The following is a 24,548-nucleotide window of genomic DNA, read 5'->3' on the forward strand; positions in this document are numbered from 1 at the left end:
GTCCTTCAATGGCTGCGCTCGTTTCTCTCTGGTCGGGGACAGAGGGTGGCGCTTGGGGGGGGGAATTGTCATCGCGCCACTCCTTGGTGTGTGGAGTGCCTCAGGGTGCGATACGCTCCCCGATGCTTTTTAACATCTTTATGCGCCCCCTCGCCCAGCTTGTCCGGAGTTTTGGGCTGGGTTGCCATCAGTATGCCAATGACACCCAACTCTATCTGTTGATGGATGGCCATCCTGACTTGGCCCCAGACACACTGACCAGATGTTTGGAAGCTGTGGCTGGATGGTTACGTGGAAGCCGGTTGAAGTTAAATCCTTCGAAGACAGAGGTCCTCTGGCTGGGACGGGACGATATGGGATTGGGGGGGCAACTCCCATCTCTTGCGGGGGTGCAATTAGTGCCAGCACCGTCCGTTAAGAGTTTGGGTGTAATCTTCGATACCTCCCTCTGTATGGAGGCGCAGATTACAGCTATAACAAAGGTGGCATTTTTTCATCTCCGCCAAGCTAAGCAGTTGGCCCCTTATCTCTCTCGCCCTGACCTAGCCACTGTGATCCACGCGACGGTCACCTCCAGACTGGATTATTGTAACTTGCTCTACATGGGGCTGCCCTTGAGACTGACCCAGAAACTCCAGCGGGTGCAGAATGCCGCGGCGAGACTCCTTATGGGGTCTTCGCTGCAAGATCACATTCATCCGGTACTATACCAGCTGCACTGGCTCCCGGTGGAGTACAGGATCAGGTTTAAGGTGCTGGTTTTAACCTTTAAAGCCCTATACGGCCTAGGACCCTCGTACCTACGGGACCGCCTCTCCTGGTATGCCCCACAGAGGAACCTACGGTCTGCAAATAAAAACATCCTGAAGGTCCCAGGCCTCAGAGAGGTTAGGCTGGCCTCAACTAGAGCCAGGGCTTTCTCGGCTGCAGCTCCAATCTGGTGGAACGCTCTGTCACAAGAGACTAGGGCCCTGCGGGACCTGACATCTTTCCGCAAGGCCTGCAAGACAGAGTTGTTCCACCAGGCCTTTGGTCAGAGCCCAGCCTGACTCCCTCCTCTGGCAACCTGCACAGAATTTTGCTTAACGGTTGCCATTAATTTGATTTTAATTAATTTTTATAATGAAATGTTTTTAGAATGTTTGATTATTTGATTATTTGATTGTTGTTAGCTGCCCTGAGCCCGGCTTCGGCTGGGGAGGGCGGGATATAAATAAAATGTATTATTATTATTATTATTATTATTATTATTATTATTATTCCTTTACTCAGCATTTGGACTCCAAGGAAGGTTAAAAGAGAGAGAAAAGACTGTGAGAGGACATGGATCCAAAGAAACTATCATGTTCTCAGTTCCTCAATATTCCCTACAAAACTGAGAGAAAAATATGGAGCAGATACGTTTTCCTCCTTCTACAGGAAAGAAAAGGAAGGAAGGAAGGAAGGAAATAGGAAAGGCATTAGAAAAGGTGAGTCCTGCCATTTGGATTGCTTTGTAAATTATGGAGGTCCATTTTGTCAGTGGGATGCCTGAAATTAAGAGTACAAGTTTCAAAAATACGATCAAGAATGTGAAAATATATACATACTTAACCATAACAATTAAAAAACTATGCATATTAAATCCACATTAATATATGGTTGCATATTGTTTTGGACACTGCACATTACAAACATAATCCAAGCACGTCTTTTACTTAGAAAACATAGCTACTCGTCCACAGTTACCTGCCAGGCTGTACCTCTGAGATATTTATAATATGTTTTAGTACTCACAAGTCAAATATTTTAGAGGATGCAGCGATAATAATTCTAGGCGAGAATATTCTGTTGTAGGAAATGCATCTGAAATTTGAAAATGTTCAAAGGGTGGTGCAAAAAATTTACTCCATTACAATCTTCGCATACTTTGAGTGGTTGAAATTTGAACTTTGCCACAGAAAAAATTTTTGCTGCTCCATGGGGTTGTTTCACAGGTACCACCCAAATAGTGCAGAGTTTTCAGAGCCTTTTTCTGTTATAAATGGCTGAATCCCAGAATTCCCACGTTCATGTGGTGTTTTCACATCACTGATCTTCTTTGAATGTTAATTCATCACCCATCTACATTATTCAAATTAAACCATGAATAATGCATGCACACACACTTCCTAATCTTACACATTTGTGGACTGATGTGTTAAATCTCTCTCAAAATCTGAAGATGTTTAAAGAACTACAGTATATGTTGCAATTAGACTGTCAAATGTATTAGAATTATTTACAATATAAAACAATTGGAATCCCACACACTTTTAGAGTACACTGTGATTTTTTTCAGTCCCTTCTTGAGAACAGCAGCTATAATATAATACAGTAGAAGAAAGTAAATTACAGACAAGGGGGAAAAATCCATTTCCATGCTAATGGAGTGTGCTGCATGACACTGTTAGCATCCTCTCAGAGAGCAAATAGATGTTATTTAAGAAACTCACTTCTCAGAAGAAAGGTGTATATTAAAATTACTTTTGGTATGGCATCTGGCCAGCTAAAAATATCTATTTCCTTTTTAATAAAAATTGCTTATTTCAGACAAGAATAACCCAGGAATGGAAGACCAATGACCAGCTACAGGAAAACAACTTTCTACCTCAGTGGAACAGCCAATATATTTTTTTTTCCTGTGAAAACCTTTTACCTTCCTGTGCAAGAAGTTTCATAAAACAAATGCAACAAAAGGCTAGACGTGTTTGTGCTTGACAAGTGACAGCAGTTTTCTTTTAAAGAATTAAATATTTTCTTAAAATATTGTGCTGAGAGGAGCTTCAAGAGAATTTCAAAAAAACCACAACCAGTCTGTTACAATCAATGTGATCTGAGGGACAGAGTTGGGGAAGGAACCACAGATTGGTATTTTTGCTAGGATGATTGAGTTACATTCTTTTGCTTTGTTTTCTCCCTGCTTGGGGTTGTCCCTGAAATCCATATTCATAACCCCAAGGCCAATGGCTGGGGTTGTATCACTAGACACCTGCAAATCCCACCCCTCCTGGGTCCTGTTGTTAATAATAATATTAATAATAATAATAATAATAATTTATACCCCGCCCATCTGGCTGAGTTTCTCCAGCCACTCTGGGCGGCTCCCAATCGAGCGTTAAAAACAATACAGCATTAAATATTAAAAACTTCCCTAAACAGGGCTGCCTTCAGATGTCTTTTAAAAATAATATAGTTGCTTATTTCCTTGACATCTGGTGGGAGGGCGTTCCACAGGGCGGGTGCAACTACCGAGAAGGCCCTCTGCCTGGTTCCCTGTAACCTCACTTCTCGCAATGAGGGAACCGCCAGAAGGCCCTCAGCGTTGGACCTCAGTGTCTGGGCTGAACAATGGGGGTGGAGACGCTCCTTCAGGTATACAGGGCCGAGGCTGTTTAGGGCTTTAAAGGTTTCTCTTTTTTGGGTTGCCACTGCTTGCTCACCTGCCCTCATCCACACAGTTTAAGAGTAGGGACAAAGAGATGCACCCTCCACTTTCCCTACTTCAGCTAAACTTATTAAATTCCTAAATATCACAAAGCTTTTACCCTGGCATGGCTAAATGTGTTTCCATCAGCTGCAATAGATGACTGTTTCTAGGAGGTGCCATTGGTTGATAGCTTCTGCCCGTGCTGTGCTTTCAGTGGCACATGTACTTTTATTGCAAATGTTGTGCTATGATTAACAGCAGCTATTTACATCCTCCTTGTTTACTTCTCAAAGGGGTCATTCTTCAGCCTTCTATGTATTTTCTGTTGATTGCTATAAATTGCTATAGTTAACCAGATGATGAACAAAAGGCAAACTTCTTAGTACATATTTTGCATTTAGGTGGTATTCACTATCCCCAGACACAGTTTTGTTTTTGTTTTTTAACAGTAATAAAGGTGTGGATTGGTTTATGAGTTGCTCAATGGTAAAACAATCTGTCGGGCTCTGCTTCAGTGGAGACTTTTAAGCAGAGGAAGAATAGCAAGGACGCTGCAGTTGCCTCCTGAATAGAGTGGAGGAGATTAGACTAGATGAGTTCCAAAATCCATGCCACCTCTGTATTTATTTATTTATGTGTTTGTCTGCCTCAGCCTACTGTGATTTCAAGAGGTTTAAAATGAAACTGGAATTGCAGAGGACAAGCAAAAGCACTCAGCAGCACACATGACTATCTTACGAACTTTGTATCACAGCCTAGCTATCACCCCAATCTAGTGGTTCTATGTGGGTGGGAAAAACTCAAATGGAGCTTGTCCATGTACAAATAGATACAAATTTGCACCTGAATCTCGTTCAGGACCTTTATATGTGCTTTATATTGTGCCAGGGTTCCTGTCTTTATGTCACACTAATTTTCCTAAGCTTCAACCATTTTTATTTCTAACTGCATAATAAAACACTTGGTTCAAGTCAACCTTCAAGGACACCTACAGATAAACAGCAAGTTTTTCCTCTTCTCTACCTCTGTTGCCACATACATATTTGTTTTTTGATATGCCAAATGGTTAGAAATCAAAGCCCTTTCCCTGCAGGAAAACAATACAAATCTGAAATTTCAAGGTCAAACACTGACATATTGGATGTTTGCCGAGAACCATCATCTTTTAATTCTTTCTCTCTGTCAGAGTAATAATTTGAAAACCTAAGGAGTGATTATTCCCCCAAATCATAGCTGTTTTTCTTTCTCATGCAACATGACATCTTCTGTTCAGCACCACTCACTGTGGCTGTTACCACTGCTCTTCTTCTTCTTTTTAATCTTTTGTTACACTGAGACATCAATAATATATTCTTTTATCTATTACTTCCGAGAAGCAACTGCCTAATGTGTCCCGTGGCGATATTTTTTCACCATCCCAACTTCTACATCCTGTTTTCATCAGCATTAATATTGGTTCATCTGCAATTTATCGGATGACTTCATGCCTTTTAGTCCAGCTCTCTTTTAACATAAATTTCCTTATGCGAAAGGTCACACTGTTGGCGATGGCAAAACTAAAAAGCAGATTCCTGAAGCTGTAACTCCTTACCCCACAATCTGAGGTTGATATGTCAAAAATGAAACACTTTTAAGAGAAACTCACCAATGGCAAAGACCATTTGGTTTGTGTTGGTTTCTACTATGGAAGCAGAGTCCCGTTTCCAACTCAACACTTGCAAGGTTTGCCTGAAGTAAAGGTGTCACTCATTTCATAGACAGAAGATGACCAGATTCACAGTGGAATCTTATTTTGACACTGCTGAGGGAACAGTGCACCTAAGTGAGTAGGGTAGCATAGGGAGTGCAGTACACGCCACATGGCACACACCCAGCTCTGTGTCAGGGACCGTGCTGAGGAGGGCTGCATTAAGGAGGAATGGTGGGAGCCCCCCCTCCCCCTGAATCTTCCCAGGAGCAGGAGGACAGTATAGATTTAGAACAGTGGTTTGCAGAGGGACATAGTTCAGAAGGCAGAAGCTGGGAAATAATAGATGGGGAAGAAGCACAGGGAGAGGGAGAGAGCTAACAGATTCACTGTCTCTGGAAAGCATTCATCCGCTCAGCCCAAGGTCAAAATGAATTGATAAGGTGGCAGCACAGAAAGCACAGTGGTTGCGAGATCGGGTTGCAAGATGCAGTAGTGATGGGGTCACTAGGGAGGAAGTGGGTGGAACCCTTAATTGGGAGCACCGCCATTCCTAGGAAGGGGATTCTTTGTTCTCTCACTGTGATCATAATGGTTTCTAACTGGTAAGGAAACTCTTGCTCCTTTCTTCTGCTTATCTACTGTTAAAGAAGGGGAAGAAGCTGATTCCCTGAAGCCTGGCACTCTGTCCTCCAACACTTTGCTCATCCTTCCTCCCATCAGCATCTACCACCTGAGGTAATTTATTATTATTTATTATGAGATGACTGTCTCAGTCTGCCTAATGATAGACGCTGGCCCTGGATCCAGAGTTCTGGATCTAGATGCCCTTTTCATTTCCCATCATGCTGTTAACCAAGCAGCGCTCTGGTGTACTGTGTAGCAAGGTTCAGCTGCCTAGCACTATGAGCAGCACTTCTGCCACAGCCAGCTCAGTCCACCAGAGAATGAAGTACACTATGGTCTCACATATATAGCAGGCTGCCACATCTGCCTTTCTGCGACAGCTTCTGCCCAAAATTGCAAAGGCGTTGTTGGAATAGATCAAACATACTCATTCAGCTATTGTACCAAGAGAATACACCAGCCACTCAGAAGCCAGGGAAAGAGCTGAATTTGTGAAACCTTTATTATCTTGCTCATTTCTTCTGTTTAATTGACCAAATCTATCTGGAGGGAGTACATTAAAAACTACAGTGCATTTGCTTTATATAGGACAGAGTGGTACCCTTTCACTTCTATAGCTTGAGGTACAGCTGACAGATTTAATTATTCCCAGTTTCAGTGCTTCTCATTAGTTTACATTCAGCTCAGAGTGCATTATGACAGGTAAATTGCTTGGCACACTGTATTATTTCTAAAACGGTTACTTCCAACACCAAATGCTTAAAAATAATTTTGAGCCTAACACCTACAATTGTGTGTGGCTCCTTCGCCTTTGAGTTTGTGCAACCTACTACGGTGAACAAGAATGGTCTCAAATCTAACGGCACAAGTAATTCAGAATACAACATACATTTTGATCATGGCCTTGAGTTTTCAAAAACGATTGAACTCTTCAACCCTTCGTATCACTTTTTCAGAAGGTATGGCCCACACAGGACCAGTTCACAGGAGCAGATTGGCACATTGCAAACATGCAGAATTGAACATGAAGTAGTTCGGATCTGCAGTGAGCATGTCCACCATTTTGACACTCTTACACTTTGAGAAAGAATGAGGAACTTATGCCCCTTTGGATGTTGGGGTACAACTCCCATCATATTATTATTAACCAAAAAATTATATACCACTTGTATATAAAACAAACTGTAAGTCGTTTACACCAACAGAAAATGGGAAAGTTAAATTCTCCATAAAAAGAAATTTAAAACAGGTATTTACCAGTAAAAACATTCAATAGATGATTAAAGTCAACAGGAGTTAAAAAGTAATAAAGCACATGTAACTTCTACATGTATTACAGACTTGCCTAAATGAAAATGTTTTAAGCTAAAAAAAAATACAGCAAATATGTCTGCCTAGTGTCTACAGACAGGGAGTTCCATAGTTTAGGTGCACTAAGATGGGGGACCTGTGGCCCTCCAGTTGTTGCTAGATTACAACTCCCATCATTCCTTTTTTAAAAAAAACAACAACACATAATTTTATTAATCTAGATTTTCAAGATAGCCTACAAAAGAGAACCATAAACAAATATAAAAACAGATAAAAAACAACTCCCATCATTCGTGACCATTGGCCATACCACTTGGGAAACCAAGGTGGCACCCTCCATTTTTGTTGGACTACAACTTCCATCCCTGTTCTATGGAATAAAGTACTTTTTTAACATGGGACTTTTTCATGTGTATGCTGAGCTTCTGGGTTTCATACTCCTGAACAGAAGAGAAAACCTGATTAATATAAAATGTAAGCATAACTTACGGTATCATTAAACATTAAAGTGTTGGACATATTCTATGTGATGTCGCTGCATTAATATTATAAGTTAACCTGAATTTCATTCCACTCCTTTTGACTTTCACATGAGTAGACTTAACAAATGCAGCATTTTCAATTATCTGTTATGTCTTGCAGTAGGCTTCGTGCCGACACTGAGGAAACTCTTATGACCCCTGGAAGATGTAAGACAATTTCCTTCCCACCAGGTTATATTGAACAATTTATTCTCAGCCGTAATATGATTGTGCTTCTGAATTTCTGTGGCATTCAACTGAAATCAGAAAGTGTGGCTGTAATAATTTAAAGCACAATGGTCATTTTTCTAATATAAATGGAGAGAAATAATTCACCTTTCAAAAGATTCTTATGTATTTTTCAGCTTTCTCCCTTTCTTTAGGACCCCAGGGAACACTTCAGAGTGTAATGATTTTGTAGGGCATTTGAACATTTTTCTATCACTTAAGAAAGGCTCCATCATGGCATCTCATCTACACTAGCTATGCTGAGCTCTGAAACAGGTTTTTTCCTCCCCGGCCATTAAAGCTGATGCAGTTTGCACTTTATAATTAACCCCATTACAGCTCCTCAGATTTAATTGTTTTGGTTCCAAACCCAGATTTCTAAAGTGCACCATGATATCTTGTTCTCATTATTGTTCTCAAAATGTGAGAATGAAATTCTCCAAAGGAGCACAGAGATAGATGCCAGGCAAAGCACATGCGTAACCATGACACTCAACTGGCCAGATGAGTTTGTTGAAAAAAAGATGCTAAGCAGGGATGCTGGAGAATTTCAAGAGAAATGATACCAGAAATTGCCAATATTTTCTAGAATGTTTGTCTAGAATGAAAATCCATCCAGCAAATACTATGGTACCTCCACATCTTGCTATCTAAAAATGTTTGTGAGAATTAGCCCCACACCCCAACCCAATTGATTTGCAGTTCACTTCCCACTACGTTTAGATATTTACACTGCCTTGTTCCTTAATGTTTAATCTTCAAGATACAATCTTTGGATTTATGTGCAAGAGAAGCATGTGAAAAACCATGCTCGTAAGCATCTCCAACAATTTCAGACCAATAAAATTACTGTGCACGTGTAGTGTTAGAAATTAAGAAGCAGGAGTCTTAAAACTTACAGAACTGCTTTCCAGAAAGCCAATAACTTCTTAATATGTCTATAAAGATTTTTTTTAAAAAAAAATCATTGTAAATTCAATAGTGTACACTCCTTATACTTAGTTCCCGTCTTATATGACATCCATTTTTTACTGTCCAAGCTTTTACTTTGAGAGCTTCTTTGAGCACCGTGAAGAGGAGAGATAGGATATAAATATCTATTAATAATAATAAATTCAAAAGATTTCTCCCACAAGGTATTCCAATAGGGAGAAAACCCCACTTAACATAGGAAAAGTCTATACAGTGGTACCTCGGGTTACAGACGCTTCAGGTTACAGACTCTGCTAACCCAGAAATAGTACCTCGGGTTAAGAACTTTGCTTCAGGATGAGAACAGAAATCGTGTGGCGGTGGCGGGAGTCCCCATTAGCTAAAGTGGTACCTCAGGTTAAGAACAGTTTCAGGTTGAAAACAGGCCTCCAGAACGAATTAAGTTCTTAACCCGAGGTACCACTGTACTTGCACCAATCTGTTATGTACAGTCTCTACAACTGTCCAGCGAAAAACCAAGACATCTCTTTTTTTCCCTTTCTTTCTTTCTTTCTTTCTTTCTTTTTTTGCATGAGAACAAGGAAGCCATTTGGGGTGCCATGATCTCAAGTGATCTCACCCCCAAAAAAGTTTGGGGTGGGGCTGCGACCTCGCATGGGTCATGTGACTCGCTGGGAGCACACCCTGGAAGACACATGTCTCAAGTTTGTGCCTGCACATGTTGGAGGATATGTGAAGGTCAACACTGGTATGGGAAGGAACGACATGAATGTTTTGCATTTGAAATAAGTGGAGAAAGATACATTACCACCTAGAGGGAAGTAAGGAAAACAATAAGGCCCTTAAGCTAAGAGTCTAAAATAACTTAACTGCACCAATGCAAAGTAGCTCTGGATGCTGCCTTAACGTCTACAATACGAGCTTCCACTTGTGATGCAGGATGATCCAAGTACCAATGCGCAGAAATGTGTTTGAGTGTAGATTCCTTTAACATCATATCAATTCCTAGCTCTGTTCATCTTGAGGCTGTTGGCTACTTTTACTTCATTTGTTTTACAAGAGGTCAAAATCTAAATAATCCATTTATCATCATCATCAAACCTTTATTGGCATTACTTATAAACATTCAGAATAAATAGGCCAATGCGATCTCATCGCCATTTCAACAGTACAGTCATTTGCCAAAGGGAAGAAGAGGTGAGCAATCTATTTCACCTCTGTGGGACTCCAGCAAGGGCAGGGTCCTGTAGCGTATTTCGGCGGCAGAAAATCAAATAGAGGAACTTCTCTACTGTCTTGGTGAGCTCCTGGTTTCCCCCTGTAATAAGAAGCGTATAACCTGTTTCTGGTTTCCATGTTGGGATACATAGGTGGTCTAAGAATTGTTGGCAGAGATCATCATATATTTTACAATTAAGGGCCATGTGAGCTAGAGTTTCCACCAGGTGGACATCACATGGGCAGATCTTATTTCCTTCTGCCATAACCGCAAACCTACCCCAAAGAAGGTTAGAAGGATTACAATTGAACCTAGCCAACTAAAAAGCCCTTCTTTCTTGCGGGTTAAACAAAAATTGTAAATAATTAAGGTTAAATTTCTGCATCCAGGAGAGTCAAAAATAAAGAGGGGAACATGTTTTTTTTTTTGCAGTTGAGATTAGTTCCTGGCGGTCTATGTCCTACAGCCTAGTTTTTATCATGGCCTTGGCGATTGGAAAAGCCACAGCACCCAGGAGATCCTCTGAAAGCCCATTGCCGTAACTTTGTGCAAAACACAAAGCCCTGTTTGTGTAGCCCTGGGGAAGGGAAGTGGTCTGACAGAAGTTCGCTAAGTAAAGTATCTTTGTCTGCTGAAAAACAAATGTTTAGCCAGCATAAAAGAAAGTCGTCCAGGCAACTGTCTTTAGCTTATGTTGGCCGCCCTCTAGACACAAGGCTTCATAAGGTACACAGCGTAGGACAGCGAAAATCTCAAATAGAAAGGCTGCCTTCACTCGTTCCACTGACTGGGTAAACCCTGACATCCAGATTGAAATTCCATAGAGCAGTTGGGCTCTAACTTTAGCATTAAAAACCTTGAGGGCAGAAGGGATGTGTTGGTTACCTCTTGTTGCAAGGAAGCGCAAGATGGCCTGCACAGACAGCTTGCTGGTGTTTACTGCCACTGTGCAGTGTGAGGACCATCAGAGCCTTTAATCCATTTATAAACACTCTTAAACCCTTAAACCCTTTTTAAAAACCCCGCATTTAATAACTCTTCCTGAAGCTACACACATAAAATCCCTCTTCAACTTATATATTTCCTATATCAACAGTGTGTGTGAAACACAAAGCTCAGCGTCATATTTAACTTCAATCAGTGACCTTTCTGTTTTTCCTGAGTCACTGCCTGAAACACTCAGGAGCTCGAAGTCCATTCCTTCCTTCTCCTCAGAATTTATTACACCAAACTTTATGACACATTAGTGGTTGGAGCGATTCTAAAAATGAAATGGGGGCGGGGGGGAGGCCCACTTTGTGTAATTTGAACTGAACTGGCTCAGTGAATTATTTCTGGTATCTCTTTCAACGTCAGATGCAAATGGACTCTCAAAAATTCTTTACCTGTTATGTGGGCAGTGGAATTTGGGGGATCATTTCCTTGAAAATCTCCCTGATCCAAGAAGCCTATCTACATTCATAACTTGAAATTTAATAGTCAGTTTTTTGTTGTTATGGGCTGCCTACGTATATTCCTAAAAATCCCTCAAAAGATAAAATCCTCTACTGTTCCAATTTTCATTTTCATCGCTCACCCTTTGGAGCCCTTGCGGTATATGTTGGCATATTCTGACCTACAGAATTCATAAAGGAAATGCTATTAGTGTTTATGTTGCACCTCCATTAGGGGACAGTAGACCTCTGAATACCAGTTTCTGGGAATCACAGGTAAGGGGAGTGCTATTGCTCTCAGGTGTTGTTTGTGGATTTCCCATGGTCGTTTGGTTGGCCACTGTGGAAACAGCAGGGCTCTTCTTGTGCTGTTATGTTTGAGGATTGGACCATCAAATCTTAATTTTTATCCTGTTGTTCAGGCAGTTATTGAGGATAGATTTCAAAAAATTCCGCTGGAAAAACAGTTATGTCCATGTGGAGATGGCAGTATTGAGTCAGTGGCTTATCTTTATAAAGATCTGAGGAGTGAGGTTATTACCCCTCTACTACTGTCCATGCCGTGTCCCTCAGACATTGCTACTGTGTCTTTTCTTCTAGCACAGTGATGGGCAAACTTGGCCCTCCAGCTGTTTTGGGACTACAGTTCCCATCATCCCTGACCACTGGTCCTGTTAGCTAGGGTTGATGGGAGTTGTAGTCCCAAAACAGCTGGAGGGCCAAGTTTGCCCATCACTGTTCTAGCAGATGAAGATAATCAGGTGACGGCAAAAACTGCAAAAAAATAATAATAATAGTGGGGGCAATTAGAATAAGATCTATTATTTGATTATTGATGTAAACCTCCAAAACGTATTTTGTATAGTTAAGTTTTTACCTCTATCTTCGGTACCTTATTTTATTTTATTGCTATGGCTAGTGGCTGATGCAAATAAAGATTCTTTTGATCATCTGATCATCATCTATTGACTCACATGAATAAAATGAGAGAAAGAGAGGCATTGTGAATGTCTTTACAAAGGAAAAAGACAAGAAATCCAAGGAAAGGAGACTGTTGTGGGGAATTAGAGGAAGGAGATCTTTTCAAGCCCAGAACGAAGGTGGTGTGCTATAAATGGGCATTTATATCGTGTTCAGGCCCGGTTTAGATTGTGTTCTTGCCCGAATATCAATTGGTGGCTCTTGTTCCTCTGACTGCCATTGCTGAGAAATAAGTGAACCCTGTTTTTGTGTAGCAATAGGATCTCCAGCATCAAAACAAACAAAGGATTTGCAAGTTAGTGAGTGATCAGCTTGCCCTGGTGTCCCATCAGCTTTTGTGGCTTTAAAGCGAGGAAGGATGAGGATGCAACAAGAGAAGTGGAAGAAAACACTCAGCAAAACAATCATGGTAGCTGGGCACAATAGGAAAAGTGGCTTCGCAGTCCAATGGTTCAGACTGAATAAAAGAGAATGTGGAGAACTGAACTACTGCCTTCCTCTTTCAAGGACTGGTTGCACTGTGGGAGAATTTGACCTACATTGCACTTGGCTGTGCTTAAAGCCCCTGTATTCAGAATGAAGTGGCATCCATTTACAGCCAAGAGATGCAGGAACCTACTCAACTGAGAAGCTTTCTGTGATAAATATCTGCAAAGAGGTATCTATGCAATGGTGATGCAAAATCCCAGTTGGCAATCCAGCTCAATCAGATTCAAAACACTTTAATGGCACCGAACCAGCATAACATTTAAATCAAGTTACTCGGGCTTAATTGGATTGTGGATTCAAAACTAAATCATCAGGAAAATGCAAACATTTGTCATTTATAAGGTAAAAGACATCCTCTTTCCTGGTAGGTACCCTGAAATCTGATTAGATGATGTCATCTTAATATTACCATCCTTCTTCTGCACATTTCTAATAGTGCATAAAACATTACAATCTGCTTTTCTAGTAGAAATCAAATGGAAAGCTGAAGAATTACTTTCCTATTATTTTCATAATTCTGAAAGACTCATATACTATTTTAGACTATGACAAGTCACAGGCAGATCAAAGCAAATAGTATTTATTGTTACTTCTCTGTGGTGCAATATGCATATGTTTTCTGTAACTTTTTTTTTTATTTTCCAGCAATAATTTGCAAACTTCCAGTTGCTGCCATAATTCCATTACAGTCTAGGTCGATTTCTAGAATAAATTACCAGACTGCCTAAGCGAGTTTCTCAAAACTGCTCCCCCGCCCCAATAGTACCATTCATTTTTTATAACATCTACATTTTCCAAATGGCTTTATCCAGTTATAGTCTGAGATCCTGTCCCATAGGCTTATTAGCCTCCCCACATCATTTCTGATAGATTTCTGTGAAGTCAAGAGCCCTGCCCAGTCCCATTATCCAAACTGGCACAACTCTGCTCATATAACATGGGACTATGCTGAGCAATAAAGTTGCACATAAACATCATTCACATGAGTTATATTATTTAACTGTCTGGCATACACCAGAAATGGGGGACATGCTTCAGCCTAAGGGTCATGCTCCCTTCTGGGCAGCCTCCCAGGTACATCATGCTAATAGTGGTCAGAGCTAGAGGCAAAAGTGGATGTAGCAATAACGAATATAGCTTTTAACTTTGTAAAGTAAGCTAGGGTCTGCACAATCTCACACACCTCTCATGACATCCTGTCCAGGAATGCAAGAGGCATTATCAGACTTCAAGGACACATTGCAGTCAGGCAAAGCATCAAGGAGAACCTTGGTTCAGTATATCTGAAGGAGCATCTCCACCCCCATCGTTCTGCCCAGATACTGAGGTCCAGTGCTGAGGACCTTCTGGCAGTTCCCTCACTGCGAGAAGCCAAGTTACAGAGAACCAGGCAGAGGGCCTTCTCGGTGGTGGCACCCACCCTGTGGAACACCCTCCCACCAGATGTCAAAGAGAACAACAACTACCAGACTTTTAGAAGACATCTGAAGGCAGCCCTGTTCAGGGAAGCTTTTAATGTTTAACAGACCACTGTATCTTAATACTTTCTTGGAAGCCACTCTTTCTGGGGAAACCCAGCCAGATGGGCGAGGTATAAATTTATTATTATTATTATTATTATTATTATTATTATTATTATTATATTGTATGGCCCAGGGGCTACATTTGGCCCCTGGATCAGAGGTTCCCTAACTTAGTGTACAGAAGCCCAAGTGAACTTGATAGGACTTCTGAGTGAATAAGCCCAAGTGAACTTGATAGGACTTCTGAGTGAACATGCACGGGTTTGTGCTGCAAGCATCAACAGGGTTCATAGGCTCATAGGTCCTAAGCATGTTGATGCAGAAATATAACAGTGGGACTTATCCCCAGGTCAATAAACACAGTATTGTGGCCATAGAAACTCTATTAAGTAATTTCTGGACTAGAGTTCTCTGAACATTCGTAATTTCTGGACTAGAGTTTTCTGAACGTTCGTGATGAATTTAGACAGTCTTCTTTCTTTTAAATAATAGGAAGGAAAAGACACATTCAAATGAGAATAATAGGTAATCAGAATAAACAACAGACAAAATCAAATTAAGCACACAAACTCACATACATTGCAAATGCTTGAATCATTACAAATGCTGTTTTTAGAGAATATAAGAAACCAGAAAGGTTGACTATTCATATATAACATTAAATTCCACCACACTGCTGCTTAGGCTTTCTGGTTCTGCTTGTCTTCTTAGAATGCACAAATAATTAGTTTCTTGGAAACAGTGACAACTAAAGCATTTTGAACTAGTTCTCTGAAGTAATTGATGAAGCATCTTTCCAACCCTGTGAAAATAACTAAGCATGCTGCTACCTTCAAATAAATGATTAAGGGTTTGCAAACAGTACCAGCATTTGATCCATCAAATAAACATAATAAACATAACTTCAGATTCTATACTACTCAGTCCCCTTTGATAACATCAAACTCTAAATCACTTGCTCCCCAAAGCATTCACTACTGGACCAGTAAGTGCCTTCCTCAAAAACTGAAAGGATTTTGTTACATTTAGCAAACCTCTTAGGAAGGCACAGCTCTAAATTGGCAGATTATTTTGCCACAGCCAATTTAAAGGTAAATTTGGATGTCCTGCTCGCGTAAAACATCTATAGAAATAGTGAGAATAAATAAACATTATTTTGATAAAGATGGACAAAGTTTACCAAGATGAAGTGCACGCCTCTACTCTGGATTGTTCATAAACTAAGGAGTTTCTGAAAAGTTTTCTCTAGCTGCAGCTGCAATTCCTATCACTTAAGATTTGTCAGTTTCTGCTTTGATCTTCTATGGAGAAAATTCATATAGTAGCACAGGACTGATGGTACATATGATACTGATTTTTGGCACTGGTATGGTGTTGTGGAGTGTTCAGTTACTCAGTAACAGCTTGCAGCCCAGCTTTCGTGGGATAAGGGGAAAGGTGTCAGTTTGACTGGGGTTAGAAATTCACACTAAGGATGACAAACTAATGGGGGGAAAATATCCCAGAAGGCAGAGAAACTAGAGAACAGGAACACCACAGGGAAGAGACCTAAAGAACACAGACACCAGTCCCAAAAGTTGAGTCCTGGATAAGAAGGATGATTAACTGGACAAAACTATATCCAGACCTAGACACTACCCTAGTATATGCAATGCTGAAGAACTGCATTGCAAAATTCAGAGAAAGCGTGTTCTCCCTCATGGAGAGCACGTGTTGCGGTGGGGGCTGACAAGACACCTCACTGTTGCTGGGCAAAAGAGTTTGGCTATCTTTAAGCAGGGGCGGGCTGTTACTGGGGAGATTTATATGTTGCCATTTATTGATTGACAGCCCTGTTTGTTAAATTCTCTGCACGCAGCGACGAGCTTCCTCTTTTCGCTGCGTGCTTCGGATCACTCGCCCTCCCTCCCTAATGTTAGGCTGTTTGCTTGACCTTGCTATGCCTGTCATGGGGTCGTCTGCTTTGGGGCAGGGGCCTGGTAGGAATTTTGTCCATTTGGTTGATTGGCTGGTGCCATTTGGTTTTTGCCTACTGAGTAGCAAATCGTCACAACTTGTAAGGTTGCTGTTAGGCATTGGTTTGGGAATTGGTTGGTGGAGGGGTATGGATTTGGCTGTGCCTGCCCCTCCAAAATGCTGCTGCTGCAAAGGTTTTCCATTAAAGGAACCCAGGGGCTCCCCATGCTTTTGTCTGAACCCCCTGGCAAGGGGCTAGGCTCACGCAAGAGCCCCTGGGAGCATGCTGGGGAGACGTGAAGCATGGTTCCCAGTCCCGTCTCTCTCCCCAGGTGACTTACCCTTTCTGACTTTGCGGGGGGTGCGAATGTCAGACTGTCCCCGTGCGGGGTCAGTTAGTAGCTACCAATGCCTAAGCAACCACTCACATTGCTGTATTTTTAATAAAGTTGTGGCCGAAATTATGCCAAAAACCTTAAACAAAAATCAAGTGTCATTGTGTTCTTATTTGGGGTGTCTTGGGGATCTCGACACGCAAGTGTGGATTTTGAATGATGGGTGCCTTTTGATTTCTGTTTTGTTTTCAAAAGTGCAGATTGTGTAAGTTCACCTTTAAATGCTAACTGAATTGTATTTCTCCCTCGTCCCTAGAAGCATGTGGGTGATGATGGGATAGAGAATTTAATTTCATACATCCATTGGAACTGCCCAGCTCCCTTCTAGTCTCTGAATACTGAGGAATGCTACAGCATTTAGAAAACATTACAAAGAGCCTTGCTGTGCTCTCTAGGTCAATGTCCTGTTTTCCACAGTGACCAACCAGATCCACCTGGAAAGCCCAAAAGCAGACCAGAGGCACAACAGCAGCATTTATTATTTAGCAATGCAAAACCGCAGCCAAATCTGAGGAAATTCCATCATTATATAACTCCCTAGAGGACAGAATATCCTCTAAGTGGAACTTAAAAGGAACATAAGTAGAAGAACATCTGAGGCAATTTTTATTTATTTATTATACATTCTCCGAGAGTGGAAAATTGACTTGCTAAGCATGTATAATAAAATTACTTACTAAGTGATACTGTTTAGACCTATCCTGCTAAAAGAAAGTCGGGGGTGAGATATAAATGGGAATTTCTTTGCATGCAATATAACCATTATGCTCCCTTCTTGCCAAGAAAAAAGTCAATCCCATTCACTTTCCACTGCAGCCTGCTACTTTCTAAACAGAATATTAACAATCTACATCAATTAAGGGAATTATATAATTCCTGTTTGAGCACTGGCAAGCCTTGTAATATGCCTAGCCTTCGATGAGCCCCATCAACTTTGATTGCAATGTTATAGTGTAGATTTTCCCTTGCTAACTAATTAGCTCCATTCATATAGTCCTCTTTCATGCGTGGAGGCAGAAATGCAAGGGAAAGAAGCATTTTGAACCTTTTCAAAAGCTTGGGGGTAAACCACTGTAAACAAACACTGCTCATCGGCTGTCCAGTATATATCCAATTTAGTTAATGGGCTGTTCTTCAAGGAGATGGAGCAGGAAAAGTGCTTTCACAATTAGCTGCCATTTTAAACCTTTCATCCTATAATTAAAGATTTTGACTCTATATGCTGCTTTGCTCTGTGCAAGTCAACATTTCCGTTTGCTTAGATTTTAATTGCAATAACCTTGCCATCTGAGTAAGGAACACAGCAGAATGCCTAGATCCCAGGAAATCAAAATTACGTGCCATGTTAAATATTATCAGGCCCAAGCTGGGTCAGAGGCAATAGTCTGGCGAGTAGTTGCCCACATTAAAAAGCCAAGTCAAATCAAGTTCTTATACAGAGCACCAAGAGGAACCCTATTGGCTCACAAGATCACCTGATTCTACAGAGCTCTGATGCCATACAGCCTTGGTGAACCCACTAGAATGATATATAGACTAGGAGTGTGTGTGTGTGTGTGTGTATGCGTAATAATAATAATAATAATAATAATAATAATAATAATTTATTATTTGTACCCTGCCCATCTGGCTGGGTTTCCCCAGTCACTCTGGGTGGCTCCCAATTGAATATTAAAAATGCAAAGTGTGTGTGTGTGTGTGTGTGTGTGTGTGAAGAGAGAGAGAGAGAGAGAGAGAGAGAGAGAGAGAGGCTAGCATTTAAAACCTTGTACCATTTTGCTGAACCTGAGTACCAACAGTAAATGAAGACCAACAACAACTGAAATGGATAACTAGTCCATGCTCCTTTAAATTCTCCTTCAGAATAAATGTATTCAGCAAAATTGCTCTTGTCTCAAATTTCTTTTACTAACATGAACTTCCCAGAAAAAGTTGAAATAATTGCAGGTGGGGGGCAAGACACATCTTCAATTAAATGTTTCTCATTCACACCTGTTACCAAAATTAAAAATAAATGTTTATTTGCTTAACTGGATTGTTGAATGCTGCTTAACTGAGGAGTATACAAATATTTCCTTTTGTAAATTAACATTATCACTTTAGGGTCTTTCCTCCCCAAGCTTTTTTTTTTTAAAAAAATCTAATTTTAACAGGGGAAATGGGAAATGTAAAAAAGGGGGGGAACCTAACATTTTGTCAAATTTGGAATTCACACAAAATGTTTCAGTTCTTCTTATACCACATGGTGGCCTTTATCCCATCGCCATGACTCAACATGAGCTTCAGCACTGGCTAACCTGGAACTAGGGGTATAAACAGGCAATGATTTCCATCCCATCCTGTGTTTGTCACAATCAACAACGTTTCTGTTTTGCTAGAGTTCCACTTCTGCTACAGCCTATGCTATTCATCCTGCTATCTGCTATGGCTGGAGGAGACTCAACTAAGTATGCATCAACATGGCTTGGCAACAAGTTGCATGCTTGAAGTTGGAAGGACTCAATCTGAAAGAAGGAACAACTCTATGGAACTTGAAAGTTTGCCTCCAGTATCTTAAACACTGTTCTGTGAAATCTATGATACTTGTTCTGCTAGACCAATAGCTTGAAATTCACTTCACATGGTGGCTGCTTCATCCAGACTTTATAGCTAATTTATTGAAGCAGTTTCTTACCTGTCCTTCACCATAAGGTTTCAGGATGGGTTACAATAATAAAAATCAATTCAATAATAAAATCATACAGTTATGGAAACTAGCAAGGCTAAGTCAACCAAAACAGAGCATTATAGAGGTGGCTCCCACAAAAATGGTCAAAGGCCAGGTTAAATACACTTGTCCACAGAATATAAGAGAAGCTGCATAAGGAAGATGCTAAATGCATCTCCGAGGAGAAGGAGTTTCAGAATTTAGGGACTGCTAATCATCATACTTCTGTGGGTGGTGGAACTACCAAAATAGCATGTGTGCATACATTCTTTCAAGCCACCATAAAAAAAAAACTTTAGATGGTGTCAGGGAGGCAATTCTCTGACCTATCACATGGCAATGCATTCTAAACAACTTCCTGTATGTAGTAGCTGCCACAAGGAAGCAAACGTTTTGAGAAGTCTTGAGGAGATGACCATGTATAGACTTGCACCCCTAAGAGTGCATATCCCCTACATTATGAACCAAAATGGGAATGAACAGCTCTGGAGAGATGAGCTTCCTTTGCCTTACCAAAGTTCCAATCAGCACTACCAGAGAAATCTTATACAAGCAGAGAGGCTTCTAACAGCTTTACCTCTGCCCCTCAGTAGTAAAACACTATTGCCCTCATAGACAAGGCAAGCTGGAGAACATTAACCTCCAATCTGATTTCTCATCCCATCACATAAGCACAGACAGAAACATAAACAACCAGAATCCTCTCACAATAGAAGGAGCAAAGGTGATGAATACACGTAGGGTGAGCATGTCTCAGGCAAAGAAAACGATTAGTTCTTTTCTCCAAATCCTGCTTCTTTGTACCTCATTATTTGCTTTTAACATCAGTGCTGCCCTTCCAAAAGCAGTTCAGTGGAACAGTAAACATTATTAACCAAATCGAACTGGTAACTGAATCTTAAGTGGTGCAGAGAGAAGAAAGGGGAAGAACAAGGAAAGTTTCCTGAGACAAATTAAGCAGCAACTTCCTCAGTAATTTCCCCCCTCCTGAAATATTTCTATAAAGTATGGGGAATGAACTGCATCCTGAGATTTAGCTGCCTGAATTAGGATTTGACTGAACCATTCACCCATTCACCCTGTCTGTGCAGAATCCTTTCTTTTTGTCCTACCTATAAAGTTCACATCCACTCGCTCTTGCATGCGCCCCCAGCCCAATTCCATTGCTTGAATTGAAAGGAAACAGCCCAATTCTTGGAGGGTCGCGGCGGGAGTGGCGGCGGCGGGAAGAGCGCCTGAGGGACCCAGCGAGACGCCCAGGCTGAGAGGCCGACTCCGGCTCCGGCTCCCCTCCTTTCCCCTTTTCCCCGCCCCGAAGCCGCGCAGGGGGCCCCTGAGCCCAGCAGGGAGAGATGAGCAGCAATAGTAATAAGCGAGCACCCACGACAGCTACCCAGAGACTCAAACAGGACTACCTGCGAATTAAAAAAGACCCAGTGCCTTATATATGTGCTGAACCTCTACCGTCAAATATCCTTGAATGGCACTATGTTGTACGGGGACCCGAGTTGACGCCGTACGAAGGTGGCTATTATCACAGGAAACTAATCTTCCCCAGAGAATTTCCTTTCAAACCTCCTAGTATTTATATGATAACACCGAACGGAAGATTTAAATGCAATACAAGGTTATGTCTTTCGATTACCGACTTCCACCCAGACACGTGGAACCCAGCGTGGTCAGTCTCGACCATCTTAACAAGCCTTCTTAGTTTTATGGTTGAAAAAGGTCCCACTCTGGGCAGTATAGAAACGTCAGAGTTCAGAAAAAGGCAGCTTGCGTCACAGAGTTTAGTATTTAACGTCAAAGACAAAGTCTTCTGTGAATTATTCCCTGACGTGGTGGAGGAAATCAAGCAGAAACAAAAGGCGCGAGAAGATCTCCACAGCCGGCCCCTGACGCTCCCGGACGTCGTCCCCGACGGGGAAGCCCACCACGTCCAGAACGGGCTGCCCCTCCTCAACGGTCACATCCCATTGGCCGCTGCCAACAACCACCCTGGCCTGCAGCAGGCCAATCGGAACCATGGACTCCTGGGCGGAGCTTTGGCGAACTTGTTTGTTATAGTCGGCTTTGCGGCCTTCGCCTACACGGTGAAGTACGTCCTGAGGAGCATAGCGCAGGAGTGAAGGCGCTGTTTTTCCTCCCTCCAACCCATCCACCTACACCCCTCCCGGTTCCAAGACCAAAATTAGTGGTAGCGGCAGGAAAACAAAACAAAAGCTATGGGACTCCCTAGGTATCTTATTCCCGACTCTGAGATAAATACCGCGATGTACAGGTAAAAACTAAAGTTTGGCTCATGGGTTTAGTTTTGGGGATGGGGGAAGGGGGGGGAAAACAACCCATCTTTAAAAATTTGTAGCAAATGCAGTTTGGGGCAGAGGAGAAGAAGAAATGAGTTGCGTCTCGGAACAGGTGAAGTGGGATTTTTAAAAATAGACTAGGCAAGAGGAAAAATGGTTTCTGCCTACCTCTCCCTCCCTCCCCTCAAAATGGCATTGTTGTGTTGTTTTTACTTACCTCAAAATCAGTTCTGGAATTCTTCAGCTCTTTTTCAGTATTCACTTGGATTTGCACTTTTTGGAGACACCAGGGGGTTCCCTATGTCATGCCAGGGTGGGAGGGGGAAGGCTGCATAACCCTCCAAATCTGCCAGTTGACCTCTGCATTCTCTTCTTCCGCCTTTTGGTCTTTTTTGACTCAGTAGACTGCCAGTCACACCTTAGAACTTCCTGTTGTGTGAAGTGGTTTGTAGAGGAGACACAGAGGAGATGGAGGAGGGTAGAGGAATAGTTGAGCTGCCTAACCCTCTCTCCCAAATGCCCAGCCCCAAATGCCATCACTTCACGTGCTGGTGCTCAGCTGTTGAGCGTGTCTGTCTGCTCTTAGGCCAAGACGTTCATCATTTTTTTAAAAAAGGGGACATGCTTGATGAAGCATCTTGTGTCCTGCATCTGGGGTGAGAGATGTTTTCTTCACAAAAAGCTATTTTTCTTTTAAAAAGTAAAGATTACAATAGTGAAGCGAGGGGGAGCAAGGCACTGCTTGCTCTGCCGTCCCCATGAGAGCCTTGTTGTGCCAAGAGAGGTAGCTGGTTTGCTTTTTGCCTCCTGCCATCCCACACAATCATGGCTAGTCCAGGCCCCTCATGGTAGCCGGATGTGCATTTTAAGTGCACGTACATTTTTTTTGGTCTTGTCACAATAGTGCAAGGTTTCTTTCTATTATTTACTCCTGGCCTGCACAAACTCTCACTATTGCCAGTCACAGCTGAAAAAAATTGTTGATTGAGCAGTCTGAACAGTCCGTCTCCAGGTATCGTTTGCTGTCCTTTTTTCATTTTTAATGGAGGCTTTTATAGTTGGTGTTTTTCTTAGTTGTTACTTTTTTAAAAAAAATCCTCCCTGAAACAGCTGTGTTAAAAAAGTGCAGTTTAAGTCTGCGATCATGTTAGGGTGGTTTTGGGGTTGCTTTTTCTCCCCCCCCCCCCCCCGCAATCGGCCACATCCACTCGCTCTTGCATGCGCCCCCAGCCCAATTCCATTGCTTGAATTGAAAGGAAACAGTGTTTAACATATAAACAGAGAATACAGACACTCCTGGCCCCAAACACACCAGGCCTGCACCTTCATGCTAAGTTTGTGGAAAGAGCCCAATGTTGCTCTACAGTGAAGAAATCTGTGGGTACTCACTGCCAATGGAAAGATTCTGCACATGATCAGAGGTGGGCTACATTGCCTCATAGGTCCCAGACCTCTAACCTCATACTGAAAAGCGATGTCAATGCTAAGAAGTCTCATATACTCCTGCCTTAAAGGTCCCTGTTTCCGCGTGGGGAGAGAAGATAGTGTTGCTGTCATATTTGAGGAGGCTCTGTGATCACAACTATGCCACACAAATTGAGACTTGCAGAATTATACAGCATGGCTTTCATTCACACAATCCTAACTTGATAGGATGGAGAACAATTGACCTATCTAGTGCACTGTGGTGATTGCAAGAGGCTGCATACCGAGTATATCTGCTTGTGAGGAGGTCACCTAGACACCTTTGGCATTTGATTTCTGTCATCAATTGTGGTTGTGGCTGTCATAACTTCATGGTTTTAGGATGCTGGGCATGTCTGCTAAACAGTACCCATGTTTGACGTCAGATTCAAGCCCTGTTCAGGTATTTATCATCCTTCCAGAGTCCAGTCTGAAGAAGAGCAGGGATGAGCTGTATTCTTTCTGCAACAGAAAGCCAGCTGCACTTATGTAGACAATTCAAAACCCTTCCGGGGTTTAGAACACTGCTGGGATTGTGTTGTTGTGGAGGTGGAGAGATTTCTTCGGGATCAAAATATTTTTTTGACCCAACCTTATTTTCCTGGCAACCACCATGATATGAAGCTAATTGCAAGCCGCAGATGAACTGCATTGAACCATGTGAAGTTACACATTTAACAAAGAGATCCTGGCAGGTCCACTAATAGCATAGAGAATAGGAGTCCACAGTGCATTGGTGCCTTTATGGATTAAGGCAACAACTTTATAATTATGATCAAAATCTCAAGTATTTGTCTTTGCTAAGGTGTTGCTATTAGTATATAAAGTCCTTAACAATGTGGGACTTATTTGCATGAAGCCTTGCCCCATAGATGCTCACTTGACCACTTTGATCAGCAGATTTGACACTTTTCAAGCATTATGATGTTCATATCATGCTTGTAAGAGAAAGATATTTTCACTAGTGGCACCAGAAGCAGCTTGCTGGTGTTTTGCTAATGCATGCTGTGTATATTTTTAAAACATAATGTTTGTTATCTGCCTCTAACAGGCAACAGTCAGCTGCAGTTTTTGAAAGAAAGATATTTTAATCTTTTCAAAAGTACATAAAAAAAGAAATGCATTAAAACTCAGAAATTATGTTATGTAAACTTAAAACATATAATCAACAGATCCATTAAACTTTTCTTTAAAAAGAAAAACAGTCTTCAAACTCTAACAGCATAACTAGTTTGACTTTTGGAATACCTGCTAACCCTTAAGAATGTAATAGCATAAGTAGATCTCTGCCAGATCAAGACCAAGTAGATCTATTCCAAC

General features: G+C 41.6%; 1 pseudogene across 1 annotated transcript; it reads left to right on the forward strand.

The window, feature by feature from the left end:
• The first annotated feature begins 20,659 nt into the window (after nt 1–20,659).
• On the forward strand, nt 20,660–22,960 carry LOC308486063 (ubiquitin-conjugating enzyme E2 J2 pseudogene; annotated as a pseudogene). The gene has a single exon. The product of its transcript is annotated as a ubiquitin-conjugating enzyme E2 J2 pseudogene (transcript).
• The last annotated feature ends 1,588 nt before the right edge of the window (nt 22,961–24,548 follow it).

The sequence above is a fragment of the Podarcis pityusensis genome (genome assembly GCF_964106645.2).
Source record: "Podarcis pityusensis genome assembly, chromosome: 10".
NCBI classification, from domain to species: Eukaryota; Metazoa; Chordata; class Lepidosauria; order Squamata; family Lacertidae; genus Podarcis; species Podarcis pityusensis.